The sequence below is a fragment of the Bacillus rossius genome, chromosome 5 (assembly GCF_032445375.1).
Source record: "Bacillus rossius redtenbacheri isolate Brsri chromosome 5, Brsri_v3, whole genome shotgun sequence".
Lineage (NCBI taxonomy): Eukaryota > Metazoa > Arthropoda > Insecta > Phasmatodea > Bacillidae > Bacillus > Bacillus rossius.
Window position 1 is genome coordinate 13,263,555 of NC_086333.1, and position 16,595 is coordinate 13,280,149.

The window sequence follows — 16,595 nt, forward strand, 5'->3', positions numbered from 1 at the left end:
GTTTTTCTGCGCAGCCAGCACTACCGGCATTAAAGTCTCTTCTGCTGGTGGTACCGCGAATGTTGAAGCCTCCTCCGATGTTGACGTCGTCGTTGCCAATGGGATCTGCTCCTTCTTCATCGCCGCTGACGTCAGGGTTCCCGTAGACGTTGGTACAAACTTAATCGAGTTCGCCGTTAAGGACGGTAAAGATACCATCGAGTTCGCAAGAACAAGTAATTACGCGACTTATGCACCAGATGAAACAAACTCGGTGATCCTTACACCGTCGACGTCAGTAAAAAACTAAACTGTCTGCTGTATAGGACACGCTTATATACATGCACCCGATGGAATAATACGCTAATCAAATCCAGAACCATATACTATAATACTAGAGTCAAAACAACATTAAAAATAGAAGCCCATTAAACGAAAAAGGCAGCACATTTTGGAAGCACCATCAACAAAAAGGCAGCACATTTTGGAAGCACAAACAAAGAGGCAGCACATTTTGGAAGCACAATCAAAAAGGCAGCACATTTTGGAAGCAAAATTAAAAAGGCAGTACATTTTGGAAGCACAATAAAAAAAGGCAGCACATTTTGGAAGCACAATCAAAAAGGCAAAACATTTTGGAAGCACAATCAACAAAAAAAAAGCACAATCAACAAAAAAAAAGCACAATCAAAAGCACACTCAACAAACAGGAAGCACACCTAACGAAATGGACGCACATTTTAAACTCAGTAGGTTGCGTTTGTTAATTTTACGTTCCATCAGTCATTTGCTCCAACTGTCTTAGGCTCCAACAATCAATGACGTCAAAAGTATTTGATTTCAAATATTCTTAAGCCTAGCGCTATTTGTCTACAAGATTAGGAGGCTACGAAGCTACGAGACTACAGGACTACATGTCTACATGAGTACTTGATTACAAAGCTACAAGTAAACAGGACTCCAACTGCCCTTTACTTCAACAGCTCCAATGATATTTGACTAGAATGCTACGAGTCTACGAGGCTATGAGGCTACAAGTCTACGAGTCCACTAGGATCTAGCTGGTTACGAGTTATACATGGCTGCGAAACTGCATGGCTAAACGGCTGCGTGGCTACGAAACTACATGTCTATGAAACTACAATGATACAAGTCTACTCGGCTCCAAATGACTGCGAGGCTACATGGCTGCAAGAGCACTTGGCTACAAAGCTTCAATTCTACGAGTCTACAAGACACCTCCAACTGCCTACGAGTCTACAAAGCTCCAACTGCTCCAGCAGCATTATGTTATAAGATTACAAGACTACTTGTTTACGTAGCTTCAAGTCTACGAGGCTACTTGGCTACGTAGCTACAAGTCTACGAGGCTCCAAGACATCATGACTACGCGACTTCGAGCCATGAAGTTACGAGTCTACGTGACTACGAGTCTTCAAGTTTAAGAGACACAAGGCTACAGAACTACGAAGATTCTAGAACACAAGTTTACGAGACTGCGAGGATACACGACTACAAGTCTACATGAGTACTTGACTACGAAAACATCTGTGCGAGGAAAAATGTCAGCAAAAGCCTTAAACAGAAAATTGAAGTTGAAGACGTTCAATGAAGCTAGAAAGTCTTTGGCACTTATGGCAGATTCTTGATCCCAGTTTTCTTCAGGGTCACAGATTTTGTCTAACAGGCAAATAAGTTCATCTCGGTATTCATGTACTGAGCCAACTAAGCGCGACTTGAAGTTCCAACATGTGGCTGAAACTCGAGGCAATCTCTTATTTACATCATCATCAAGGGCCTTTGTACGTTTTGTGTGCTTCGTAAAAAAAATGCAGCCAATCCACTTAATGTACTGAAAAATATTCTGCAGTCTTTTATTGAACATACAGATTGTGATAACACCAAATTTAGCCTGTGCGCCATGCAGTGAACAAATGTAGCCTGAGGATATTTTTGTTTTACTTTCGCTTGCAGGCCTTTCAAATGACCAGCCATATCAGCAGCGCCATCATAGCTTTGAGCTACCAGTCTTTTATCGCAGCTGTAATCAGCCACTAATTGGTCAACATTGTTGTAAATGGCCTCAGCAGAGCGATTTTCAGACACATAAAAAAAACCATAAACCTTTCTTTTACTTTCCCATCTTCCCAAATGTACCGAAATATGTACGAATGATTGATTATATCTGTTGTTTCGTCTAGGCTGATAGAAACAAATGTAGTTTTTTTTTCAATTTCAATTCTAATGCATTCACTGACTACGGTGGCTACACTTGAAATCAAATCATTTTGTATTAGATTTGATAGTCCTGTAAAAACTGAGGACGTTTCAAGATGATGTTTCAAAATTAAATCATACTGACTGATGAGGTTAATTAGTTCAACATAATTCCCTTTGTTTTTTGAGTCATGTTCTTCGTTGTGACCTCTGAAAGGAAGTTCCTGCTTTGCTAGATAACAAACAACATCTACAAAAGTTTCAAGATTTCTCGGTTCTTTCTAACCAATTGGTTGTGTTTTGATGACTTTTTTTTTTTTGGTCGTCAAACAAGTGGTCTATCCTAATCTTGCCAAAGGTTTTTTTTTTTAGAAAGAATAGCTTGCAAATGGCTATGGGACAAGCAATGTTTTTTTAAAGCTTTGTGCAATTTGCCCATGTCACTGTATCCAGTTTTGCTCCACAAATTTTTTCTTTAGCAAAAAGCATACCTGGCCAGCAAAAAAGTTTTCCAAGTAATGGGCAGCCTGTTAACCACTCATTTTTCGAATATAAATTACAATTAAAAATACTAACAAAAGATTTTCCTGTTGTTTTAAGTCTAAATCAGGAGTCGGTCTCCCCACTGCCAAACACTTTTATTTATCTTCAAAAGAAAAAGAATTAAAATCAGTTCTCAAAAATTGCAAACAACGCAGTGGCTGTGTTCTCGGCCGGGACTGGGTTGAGAGTCCTGCTCCATCCCGGATAGCATACGCTGCGGAACTCACAGCTTACCTTGTTGGCACATGGACGGCAGTCGCAGATGAAGTTTACATTCCCACTGGCTAGCACTTAAAACGAAAACAGTGAACACCAAAACAGAATAGAATGTTTTTAAAACGGACACTGTTGCGCAATTTAAACTTGCCTTATAAGTTGTAAAAATAAAATTTGTACCGGTATTTGTTTGTTCCACGCCACAACGCAACTTGCCGACGCGCGCACACACACCTAAGACCAGCTGATCTAGGTAGAGCGGGCCTTGAGCGAACATTACCGAAGTAGCCTCACGAAGATACGCCAACCCTTTCCCCCCTCCGCCCGGCCTCCTCACCCACCCGGCTTTCACGTTACCTTGAGAACCAGGTGACATGCTAACCTACGCGCCCGCTACGGTGTTCGCATCGCATTGGCACACGAGATGAAATTACCAGATAGAAAAAATTATTACATTACGCCAAGCAACATAACAAAACAACAGGGTAAGCACTGCTTACCTAGAGTCTATTGAATACACGCCACTGCTTAAGTCGTATCTCTGAAGATAACACAGGCCAACAAAAGTTTTGGTAACAAGGTATTTGGAGCAGAATTCATAAGAATTTGGGGCCCTGAATTTAAATATTGAATTAGTTTATGCCTAGGAAGTCAAATTTCTAAAATAGTATAACGTTTGAGTGAAATGTATGTTTTACTTTATTTTAGATTAAATACATGAATCAAATCTTAAAAAACTGAAATTGTTATTAGATACTAAATTACACAAATAATATTCAAATATGATTATATTATACAAATATAGTACCAAGTCATCGATGGAACCAACTATTCACTTAACAATTCGGAAGCTTATTATTCGCTTGAATATATCTTGGAACAGTCCCTTTTTAAACTACAGTAATAATCTGCCATCATGTGCGTATCCCATCTTCCTTGATAGCGGTTATCCATTATTTTAATATCTTGATAAAAATCTTTAACCTTGCTTCTCACTGCTGCCTCCTAAATTTTCAGGAAGACAGTCCAGGTGGCTGTGTAAATAGTGCACCTTAATACTCATGTTGCGACCAAGAGATTTGAAATTTTTAAGCATATCGTTTACCAGTTCAGAATGGGTTTCTGCTTTTCGGTGGCCAAAAAAATTTCCGAAAACTGCAACAAATGAATTCCAGGATTATCGCTCAGTCTCATACATGGAATTTACGAAGGCTTAGTCCTTAATGAAGTTTTTTTATTTCTGGGCTGTTAAATATTCCTGCTTTAACTTTTTCCTTACTCAAGTGAGGCATTTCCCCCCCATATAAATGCAAAGCATTATCCGTCCTTTTCAAAAATATTTAAAAACTGCTTCATAAGGCCCAGCTTGATATGTATTGGAGGAAAGATGATTTTCTCTTGTTCAATTAAGGGTTCGTTAATAACTTTTTTCTCCAACGACCATGTCTTATCTCTTAGGCCACTATTGTCTAATCCAGTGGTGTGTTTTGTCTCTACTATCCCAGAAGCACAAGAAACAAGGATTTTTGGTGTGGCCACTTTGCTGTCCGAGGAGAAATTTTACCATTTTTAAGTCCACAAAAACCACCCATTGATGTTCACGATACCTTATCTTCTCCAAGACCAAAGCTATGGTGCTATATGTTTCTTTCATTGTCGTTCAATTAGCAATTGGTATTGAACCATTTTTGTTCCCATTGTGTAGAACACATTTCAAACTTTTCTATGAGCTATCAATTAATAGGCGTCAATCATTTGTAAAATATTCAGCAAGACTCAATATTTCCAGGAGTCCTCTAATATTGTGACGAAGTGCAAGATTTTCTTCTTAAGAGAAGAATGGTAGCAGACCCATTTCTCTTGTACGACAAAAAGTTATTTTGGTTCCTTGTTCCAGTAATTTTTTTTCCTTCGGTCTGGAAGCCAGCAATTCAAAAGCTTCTTTTGACAGGTTAAGATCTCTGACTAGGTCATTTAACTCATCATAGTTGAAACATTGAAGAATTGTTGATATCCCCTCATAATCCCTGTCATCTTCATTAGTATCAGAAGGGTGGTTATAGGGACAACACTCGTACTCAAAAAGCTCTGGAAGCTCGTGAAATGCTGGGATCGGTACTTCGTCTGAGTGAGGGGCCGGGCACCTTGTAGAGACTAAATCAGGATAAGTCCACTTGATACGGTTGTTTCGATTGATTCCAGTAATATTACTAGACAGAAATAACAGCCATCGATGTGGTTTTTGGGTGCTCTCCAAACCATCGGTATTCCTGCTAGCCCACTGGCGTAAATTTTCTGTACAAGTTTTACAAACCTGATATGGTGCCCAGGATTATCCCTGATCACCGAGCTTAACACAAAGTACCCATGATAAGCTCTCTTTACAAGCTTTAGAAGTTTACTAACAGTCTTTCTGTTATCTTTTAATGTGAATTCTCCGCATATGTAGCAAAACATGTAGGATGATTTCCAAAACTTATTCTACTTGAACTCATTCTTTATAAACTTCGATCTGTCCTGCATGACTAAAACTCACAAACTGACCTCAAATTTAGTTGAAGCGTTGAACTGAAGGATGAGATTCCCATCTTGGGGTATCCCAGTGACGAAGTGAGGATTCCTAGCCTGCGGTATCCCTGTGACGAAGTGGCTTCCGTCAAGCAGGCGTTTACTTATCTCAAAAAGTTCCGCTGATAGAAAAAAACCTAATTTTATATTTATATACAGTGCCTCAAAATGCTGGTGTTTCAAATTGCAACTATAGTTATGATTATAAATTCTCCTCATGGAAAGTCTCCATTGAAGGTGGTGGTAATGCCGAATGAGAGAAATAGCCACCAAATACAAACAACATGTGGAGTACCTACTTAGGTTCCTAGAACATAAACACAACCAGAGAGGCCACCCTGGATCAGAGAAACATCCTCAAACAAAGATATATAGAGTGGACCATAAATTTTGCACTTTTGAAATAACCATGAAAAAAAAATACAGATTGTAGTTAAGAGTTTATTTATAAGAACAAAATTATACTGGATAATTATTTCTTATAAATAATATCGTCCAAATGGCCGCATTCTCGCCGCTGGCATTCCTCAAATCAAGTCCTTAACTCTTCGAAAACTTTTCAACACAAAGCTCAGAGCATATTTACCATTTCTTAATTAGAGACCTTTGCATTTTTCAAAGGTGACGGATAGGGCGGCTATCTCTCAAAATGCATTATCGGACCGTACATCTTTGAAAATGCGGTCGGTTATTATGTAACAGTTAATTCTGCAGAATATGTGAAAATGCTACGAGAATTTTTTCAAACACAGTTGCAGCGGTTGGTTAGTTACAACAACAGGACTTGGGTGCAGCAAGATGGCGCAACCGGACATACATCGAACGAGAGTATTTCGGAAATCTAATGGCAAGATTTGAGGAATTCCACAGGCAAGATGGCAGCCATTTTGACAATATTATTTTTAAGAAATGTTTTTCCAGTATATTTTTGTTCTTATAAAGAATCCTTAATTTGAAAACTATATTTTTATGGTTATTTCAAAAGTACCAAAATACAAAAATGTATGGCCCACCTAGAAAATGTTATATGGCTTTGCAACAGGAGTGACTGGCAAAGACAGGCTTAAACATACTAGGTGTTGAGCAGATTGTTCCTAACAAAGTTACTTCCATCTACACTACAAAACTTAAAGAAAGTGACTTAAGTAGTTCCAAAGGAAGTAGAACAAGTGATGCCATGCTGTGGCATTTACAGACCTAGGTTAGGTGAAAGCAACTTGCTATCAGTAAGTGCAAATAATCTCAATCGAAGCTATCTCGGTGGCTAAATTTTCTATTATCTTTGCTACCATGGCGACAAGGGCCATCTAATGTATCTAGGAAATTGTATATCACTTGAAAAGTGCGATGAATATTAATTTGGAAAGTGGCACTCGTTAGTCCAATTCCTTATATTAATGCAGTATTCGCCGCTGCACCAGAAATAATTACTGCAAGTAACATTTATAGTGATGGATAACCACACTTCACAAGAGAGAAGTCAATTGATGAGCAACTAGACCTTCATTCAATGCGATTTACTGATATAATTCAAGCAATAAATTTTTTTCGAATCTATTGGTTTATAAACTAGAAGTAAGAGAATAGTAATGACTTTTGCATGAGATTTGGGCAGAGAAATGCTTATCAAACTAAAATAAATTTTACATAAAAATCTACATGTAAAAAAACATGTATGAAAATTGCTGATATGTAATGTTTACAACCCTACAGGGTTACAACAATAAAAATAAATAGATATTCTGTCTGTCTGGGAAGTGTGTTTTACTTGTGTTCATAGGTATATAAAGTTGTATATAAGCAAGTACATGTAGTTAGCACTTAATATTCTTTATTGTCCGTTCACCGTGTTACATATACAGGCGCCATAACCGGAACTGACATTCGCCTGTTATCAGTCATGCCAACCATCACCAGCAAGGCAGATGTACAACACCTTACCCTTTATACTGCGAGACATGTGACCACTTGCTAGGGTTCTAAAAACACACATGTGCAATTCACAACTCACTCACAACACACTAATTGACAAGCAGACAACATTACAAATTTAAGCGCTTCACAGGCTTCACCTGTAGTCAAGGTATGGCCACTGCTGTCTGTTGCTTCCTGAGAATCATCACCCTGCACAGTAGACACATCAGTCACTGCATTCGTCGAAGTTTGAGGCTCAAACCCCCGGAAGTCAGGCTCCAATGATGAGGTGCGTGGGGTCTGCTTCAGGCGGTTACCCTCCTCGCTATCAGTCTTGGTGTTGGGAACCTCGAGCAGGTGTGGAGCTGACTGGTGGGGCTTCTGCGAGGTTGTGGTTTTTCTCAGATGGATCACATTGCGACGCACTATCGTATCACCTGATCCTCGCACCCAATAGGAGCGAGGTGATGAGTGTTTGCCCACAATGACTCCCGGCTCCCACTTGTCATGTTTGTGGGTTTTGACAACCACAGTTTCCCCCTTAACGAATGTTATCTCCTGTCGCCTGGCCGTTTTCTTGTATACGTCTTTCATCTGCTTCTCCATTGACATGAATGCTCTAATCACGTGTTCTGGGGAGATGACCCTAGGTCTGAGGGTGTTATATGAGACAGGCAGTTTACTCCGAAGTCTCCTATTAAATAGTAACTGAGAGGGGCACCAGTCTAAGCCAGGAAGAGGGGTGATTCTATATTCACGAAGTAAATTTCTGAAATCAGTGCCCTGACTTTTGTGTAGTAGCATTTTGCTAATCTTTACTGCCATTTCTGCCAACCCATTACTGCATGGATAATGAGGACTACTAGTTCGCAGCTCAATTTCACTCAGGGCATAATACTGACGGCATTCATGAGGATTGAATGGCATGTAATCAGTCATCAGCACTCGTGGGAGACCATGAGTGCTGAATACTTGTTGCATGGCACTGATGATGGCAGAGGAAGTCTTTTTGGAAAGTTCACACACATCTATCCATTTGGAATATTTGTCCACAAGAACCAAATAATCTTTCCCAGAGAAGTCAAAAATGTCTGCACCTACTGTGTCATATGGCAGCTTTGGAATGGGATGTGGGCAGAGGGTCTGTCTGTAGTTGGCTGGGCGAAACTTCTCACACACAGAGAATTTTTGAATGAACTGCACACAATCGACTGACATAGATGGCCAGTAAAACAACTGACGGCCCTTGGACTTGGTCTTCGATTCTCCACAGTGGCCTTCATGAAACAGCTGTAGAACATATGGTCTTAGAGCCTCAGGAACAACAACCTTATCGCCGAGGAAGACTAAACCACTTTCAGCACACAAGTCATTCCGCATTTTGTAATACGGTTTGCATACTTGAGGAACTCTATTGTAGGGGGGCCAATCTGACTGACAAAATTGGGACACTTGACAGAGAGCCACATCCTTAGTTGTTTCCAACTGGAACTGAAGCAAGCGTTTGTTTGACATAGGCAAGTGCTTACTGACGGAATGTACCACCTCAACCATTGCAGGATCGTCGATTACCTTGTCTGTAAGATATGACTGCGACAGGTGGTCTGCGAAATACATGTTTACCAGGTAGGTAAAACGTTTAGGTCATACTTCAACAGTTTAAGACAAAACCTCTGAAGGCATGCTGAGCCTATATGATGAACTGGTTTGACCATAACATTCACAAGTGGCTTATGATCAGATTGCACTAACACCTGCTTACCATAAATATAGTAGTGAAATTTAGCTGAGGCAAAAGAAACTGCTAAGAGCTCCTTCTCAATCTGGGAGTAGCTCATTTCTGCTGCTGTAAGGGACCAGGAGGCAATGTGCATGGGGTGGAGACCCTTTGGGCCCTCCTGAAACAAAGTAGCACCAAGCCCACTCTGTGATGCATCATACTGTATAACAAGTGGGTTTGTGGGATCAACATTTGCCAGGATAGGGGCACTAGTGATGAGCGACTTGAGTGTGCCGTTTATTGGTATGATTGGCACAGATTTTAATTTTTAGGCTCAAATTTTCATTTTTAAATTTTTTGCATTTTTATTCTTATTTAATTTTTGTCAGACTTCTGTACACTCATATCAAACCTTTTTTATCCTAGTTCTCTTTCCCTGGTTTTCGGCGCACACTAGTGGCCGTGTCCTTAAGTCTCTCCCTCTCTCTTTTCCTTGGCCGCCAGAGAGCACACTTGTCCCCCACCCCTTTAGCACCATGCTGGTTGCAAGTCACCTAGCGCGAGATTTGCGAGTCGAAGTTAAACTTAGTTCAACTGCGCCTCCATAGAGCGCGCGGCGCTCGACGGCTATAGAGGTTTTTACCAAGCAACAGACTACCTTGCCTCGGACGTCTTCGGCTCCTTTCGGCGCTGAGCCATGTCTCCCCCCCCCCCCCTTTTTCGGCCAACCGGGTCCCAGCGTCTTTTTTTTTTTTTTTTTGACGATCTAGCCGCCATGATGAATTAATGCGCGGGCTGTTGGTCTGACTACATCGGCGTCTCTGTCGAACTGCTTCTTGAATAATAAATCGCGGGCAGATCTGCCTTCTTCTGCGCTATAGGATGTGATCGTCTTGGCCGAGGGAATTTTTCCCTAAAACTTTTCTTTGTCTTCTGTTAGTTAGTCAGCCAACCCGAATAGCTACGTTTTAGTTGTGCTTCCGCGACATCTCCGCGATGCGCGTCCTAACTGGCGATCGCGCAACATGAATGGAATCATCTGTCATCACCCTGCTTCGGTGAGTCTTTTGCTTTAAATATATCCCCCAATTCGCTCCCTTTTAGCGGGCTTTTGCCTGATTGATGGTCTGTCTGCTACTTGGTCTAATCTCTGTCGATATTGGACCTTGTTGCAGGCAGGGTGCAAGAGATACCTACCGATTGAAGAAACACCCCCGTCATCCGAGAGTCACCCCTCCACAAATGGTCTTGATTGAAAGTCAATTGAGTGAACCCCAACCAAATTTATTCTGCTCTTCCCCGCCGAATTTTACCTGGTCGTGAGTTCTGAACGACAAAATTTCATCAATCTTGGTGTGCCAGTGGACAGGGGAGAAGTTTTTGTGAACTATGTAAAGTTATATCTTCAGTAATTATGACTCAAGAAGAATTAACCCTTATTGGACATGGGTATATTGTAATTTTTTTTGCATAAGATTCAAAACCAAGGCAATATATTCTAACTATTTTTGTAAACATTTCACTATGGCTAGAACCTTGTTAAATTTTCGCTAGATTCGCGGTCCGGACTCGCTAGCACTATAAATTGTATTCATGTTTTCTTCATTAATGATTGCTAAGATGTTAAAATGCTAATTGGTTGATCGATGGTTAATCTGCCTTCATCTTTTCTGGTAAAATCTAATTAAAGAAAGATTATGCACTACATAAAAGAATATTAATATAAATAAACCAGCAAGCCTATAGATCACATGACTTATTTTGTTGTTTTTATTTAATTGAGTACCTATATGTATATTTCTACCGATCCACTGACTCCCAAATGGATTGTTTGTAGGGAGTTTCTAAATTATTTTGTTCCCCGTTTCGTGCCACCTCTGGTGATGTTCGAATTTTATGTGAATTTTGTAGCTTGTTGCTCAGCTGTTTCCTAGGACTTTTAAGAGGTGTTATAACACTAAAAATCAAGGGCACGAGGGGCGTTACATGAGTTTACAAAAAGCCTCTTCATGACACGGGAGCCACAACCAGTCTACATCCGCTTTAAGAAGTTCATACAATGGGGAACACACACTAGACATACCTGGAATATAACAGTGAACAAAATTGAACATCCCCAAAGTATGTTGAAGTTCTTTGCGATTGCTGGGAGCCTGTAGACTAGTCAGAACTCGGATTCGCTCAGGATCAGGAGACATGCCTGCGGCGGAGAAGATCTGGCCCACATACCTCACTTCGGAAACCTTATATTGAAGCTTATCCGGGTTAAACTTGATGCCAAGACTGGCTGCATGCTCCACCATTTGCTGAGCACATGTATCATGGTCACCTTCTGTTGCGCCTGTGCAGAGGATGTCATCGAAGAATGTCACCACTCCAGGAATAGAGGCAAAGTTCTCTTCGATAAACTTCTGGAAATTTTCTGGGGCATTGGCAATGCCGTATGGCATGCGTAGATAGCGATAGTACCCAAATGGTGTCGAGAAGCAGCACTTGTGTGACGAGTCTTCATCTAGTTGCACTTGGTGGAACCTTTCCTTAAGATCAAACACTGAATAACATTTTTTTCCTGTGAGCTTCTCGGACATTTCTTCCAATGTCGGTATTTCATGGTAGTCTCGAATCACTACCTTATTGAGGTCAGTCGGATCAAGACATAACCTCAACTTCCCACTTGACTTTTCCACAACAACTAGGTTGCTCACCCAAGCACTAGCACTGAGCTTGTCAACTTTACATATAATGCCTTTCTGTTCGAGTCTGTCCAGTTCTTGTTTTAATGCAGGTTTTATTGTTCTAGGGACCCTTCTTGGAGGCTTACAAACAGGGTTGCTATGGTCGCGAATGTTAATTCTACATACTTGGGGGAAACAGCCAAAACCAGTGAATACTTCATTGTGTTCTTTAATGAATCTGTCATTTGCCTCGTGGCAAGTAGAGTGAACCCTTTTCACAAGATTGAAGTCAACACAAGACTGTAGCCCTAACAAAGGAGTGCTGTCAGAGTCAACTATAACAAATTCAACATAAGACTCTTGGCCTTTGACAGAACAACACAAAGTAACTACTCCTTTTGCTGCAAGAATGGTCCCACCCCAAACTTCAATTTTTAGGGATGTTGGCCTGACCTTGAACTGTTTGTCAACCGTCCTGAACAAGCTGAGTGGTAAAATATTTGTTTCAGAACCGGGATCCAATTTTATGTTCACTGCTTTATCCTCAATCAGTATATGCTCCCTCCACTCATTGATGTGGGTTGTTCTATTCCCTCTAGGATACACAGAATAGACTGTTACCGCATCACAGTATAGACTCTCACTAGAAGAATGCTTTGCTTTTACCTCCCGAACTTTCCGAACTCTGCATGAGGCAGCAAAGTGATTCATAATGCCACATTTGGCACATTTTTTCCCATATGCTGGGCATTGCTAGCCTTGTGCTGTGTCTGGCACCTTGAGCAGTTGTACTCACTGTTATCACCAAACTTGCTGTTTTGCCTTGGGCGTGACGACTTTCTATCCTTAGTGGAGACAAAGTCACAACTTACACTATCGTAAGCAGAACTCCGAGCTTGAATCTCCTTCGCTTGTTGTTGACTTTGTTCCATCAGACGGCAGTGTGCAGCAACTTTAGTAAGAGTAGCATTGTCTAACCTCAGCAGAGACTCCCGAACGGACGAATCTCTGATGCCCTGGACGATGCGGTCAACCAGCATATTCTCTTCCTGCGAAACTGGGCGCTCATAGCCACATGTTTTAATCAGGCGGCGGCAATCAGTCACGAAATGATCAAAAAGTCTCACCCTCAAGTTGCACACGCTGGTTAAAAACAAACTGTTCATACAAAGGATTTGTTTTTGGTGCCACGAACACGCGGTACGCTTCCTTTACTTTAGAATACACTTGCTTGTCTTCTGGTGGGATGTCGAAAGTTTCGAAAATGGCTCGGCCTTGGGAGCCTAACATGTTTTTGAGTAGGGCGATCTTAACCTTATCTGGGCCCTCATCCTGGCCCGTTGCGATTAAATAATTTTCAAAATCTCCTTCAAACACTTCCCAGTCTTTTCGGGCCGTGGGACTCTCAAAGTCGACAGAGTCGGGGAGCTTTACAAGATTGAGGCCTGCTATGGCAAACAGAAAAAACTATACGATTCAGTCTGTCCACAACATTGTTCGATATCCACTATCTACCACCGACGTCCGACAAACACGTGTAAACAAACAAACGCACACCTACAGGTTATATCACCCACAGCAGACAATTCCAACGAACATGGACGAACTGAAATATAAATAAAATTCCACACGACTGCGCCATGTATCACTTGTGTTCATAGGTATATAAAGTTGTAGATAAGCAAGTACATGTAGTTAGCACTTAATATTCTTTATTGTCCGTTCACCGTGTTACATATACAGGCGCCATAACCGTAACTGACATTCGCCTGTTATCAGTCATGCCAACCATCACCAGCAAGGCAGTTGTACAACAAAGTGTTTAACATATTTTCCAAATCCATTAAAATAATTTTACTCGTAAGGTTATTCTTGGCTAATACTCCAATATTAAACTTCTGAGTGGCACAGATAATACCTGGTATTTATGGAGGGGTGAGGGCGGTTATTATACTTGCCATCGTCCGGGTTCTTGTGTCCGAGATCGGGCGCGTATCCTAGCGGGAATCTGGCTCTTTGTGAAATTACGTTTCGGGAGGGCGCCAGGCTATCTCTGCATCTAACCAAATTTGGTTTATGTGGTTGCGTTGCCCCTGCGTGGCCCGCTAGGATGTCGGCGACTTTTGCGGTTGGAGGGATCCCTGGCTGTTAACACGTCACAGGCCCTGTGCAGCATAACACGCTGATTCCTAGCTGGGGTAGTAGCCCAGTCATATTTGGTAAAACAAAGGGATCAAACTCGGAATGAAAGATAATAAGCTGTAAATTGGTATAAACCTTTGTTTTGTCGTTCTAAATGTTGTCTCAAAAGTCACAAATGCTATCGTGTCCGCGCTTAAGAAATTGAATTTCAAAGGTCATAAAAATCGGTTTTTCGCGAATTTCTCGCTTTCTATTGCTTAAATGAGATTTGCACTTTTTATAAAAGTTGTAGCGTATAAAATTCTCTACAACTTTTGTTTGAACTTATTTTTCATACGATCAACAGTTTTTGCGGTAGACCGCGTAGAGTGCGCCGCGTACAGTCATATATGGCCTAATGCAAAGTCAAGCGTGAGTTACGGTTATCAGTACGTTGTATAAAGTTAATTATTTACTAAAAAAGTTATAATTATTAAACAATGCCCGTTATTTATGTACTAATTATTAATTATTTGTATTTAATTAAAATAAGTGACTTAATTATTTATATTTAATTATTTATATTTAACTATTTAACTATACTATATTAATAATCCTGGAATGTATATTTTAGTTATATTTTAAGTTAAAAGGACATTATATACGTTTTCTTTAAAACGTGTAAATTTTTTAATACTTATATACCTGGAAATACTTGTCCCTACCCTAAGACCTTTTCTTTTTATAGCCGGGACAGATGTTCTATTGTATTCAAGGCCACTTTCTCTTTGTATTAGTCAAGATTATTCGTTAGTTTGAAATTATATCTTCGCAACGACGGACGTACGGTTTTAAGAGCTATGGCTGATTTGTGTTTATATGTGATAAGTCACTTTCAGAAGGTGTTTCTGTGAATGTCGTACGTGGCCATATATGACTGTACGCGGCGCACTCTTCGCGGTTTACCGCAAAAACGGTTGATCGTATAAAAAAAAGTTCAAACAAAAGATGTAGAGAATTTTATACTCTACAACTTTTATAACAGGTGCAAATCTTATTTAAGCAATAGAAAGCGAGATATTCGCGAAAACCCAATTTTTATGACCTTTGACCTTCAATTTCTTAATACGCGGACACGATAACATTTGTGACTTTTGAGACATTTAGAATGACAAAACAAAGGTTTATACCAATTTACAGCTTATTATCTTTCATTCCGAGGTGAAACCCCTAATATGACTGGGCTATAGGGATACCCAACACAATATCATACACGGATTCGAACTTTGTACTGTCGGTGACACGTCACGCACGGAGTGTGCGGAGTGGACGTTTAATCGGCTCAACAATTACAATTACAGTTTATACTTACACGACGTACATTGAATTAACACTGAGTGCTCTGACGCACTGTCACTAATTTAAGCCCTATGGCCAGTCAAGTTTAAGGGGGTGATTGATTGGAGACGGCCAATCCCGAAAATTGCTAGTGTGGCGGCACCCGGGTCCACCTGTGTGGACCGCGGTCCGCAGTTAAATTAGATGCAAGTTCTATGCGTAGCTGTCGGTGGTGCCTGTGCACTCGACGTTTAACAAAAAGTCACTTGTAGCGGGAGTCGGCCCGTGCCGTATGGTGAACTGCCCCGCGTAATGTCTAGTAAGGGGAGTTTATCATTAAGCGGCTGGGTTAGGCCCTACACCGTAAATGGACCGGGGACACACAGGTAGTTTATGCTACGAGAAAAGATTTGGTTTAAATGACTATAGTTACCAGCAATAATGTTCAGTGGAGACAAAGGGTGATGACTCCCCGTGGAACACACGTCCGCCCCGGTCCATGAGTCGCTCGGTACTGGCGTTTGCCCTTGGCGCGAGAAAAGGTCTCAGCGTTCTCTCGCGCCAAATTTCTACTAAAGTTCCGTTATTCGGAAATTATTTTAATAACAAGAAACTGAGAGTGGCTCTAAATTCGTACATTAATTATTAATGATTAATCTAATTGGCAAGTACTCTTTAAGAAATATGGTTAACAAATGTACATAAATTAAGTTTAAATAATAAGAGTCACACCAGAGACTGTTCGTCACTTGTTGACTGCTCCAGTGGCTAGTTACACACAAAAAACGGGGAGGTAATATTTACGTTAACACAACACTAATTAATTTAGGCTGAAGGCCACAAAGGGGGAACTCACAAACTTGTTAACGTAAGTTCTCACGTGAGTGATTCGGGCACTCCTGCGTCGCACTTTCCTTAGGCGGGGTTTTTTAATTATTAGTGTGGTTATTATTAAATTATGTTTGATTATTCGTGAACAGGGGTCGTCGTGTTTAATTAATTAGACACAGCCCTTGATTCTACCTTAGCATCGAAGGCTCGCCTGACTCGGGTGGGCCATGGCTAGGGGTGCGTTCCGTTAGCGGGGTCGGATACTGGTGGTTGCAGGTCTGGCTTTGGGGTGGCCTTCGGCCGGACGACGTCATACTATATTATGCTTAGAGTATTCAAACCTAATTGCAATTTATTGTTTGACAAGTCAATGGACCCATCTTAAGAAAGTTGATGATGTTACCATTTGAATACTGTGGTGGGTAACTAGCAATGCATTTAGTTAAAACCAAATAAAATATATCATTCTGGTC

At 40.8% G+C, this 16,595-nt stretch overlaps 1 protein-coding gene across 1 annotated transcript in view; it reads right to left on the minus strand.

The window, feature by feature from the left end:
- The window catches only part of LOC134532335 (tetraspanin-6-like), a 92,753-nt gene that overhangs the window by 3,569 nt on the left and 72,589 nt on the right, over positions 1-16,595 (minus strand). The gene's annotated exons all lie outside the window — the stretch shown is intronic.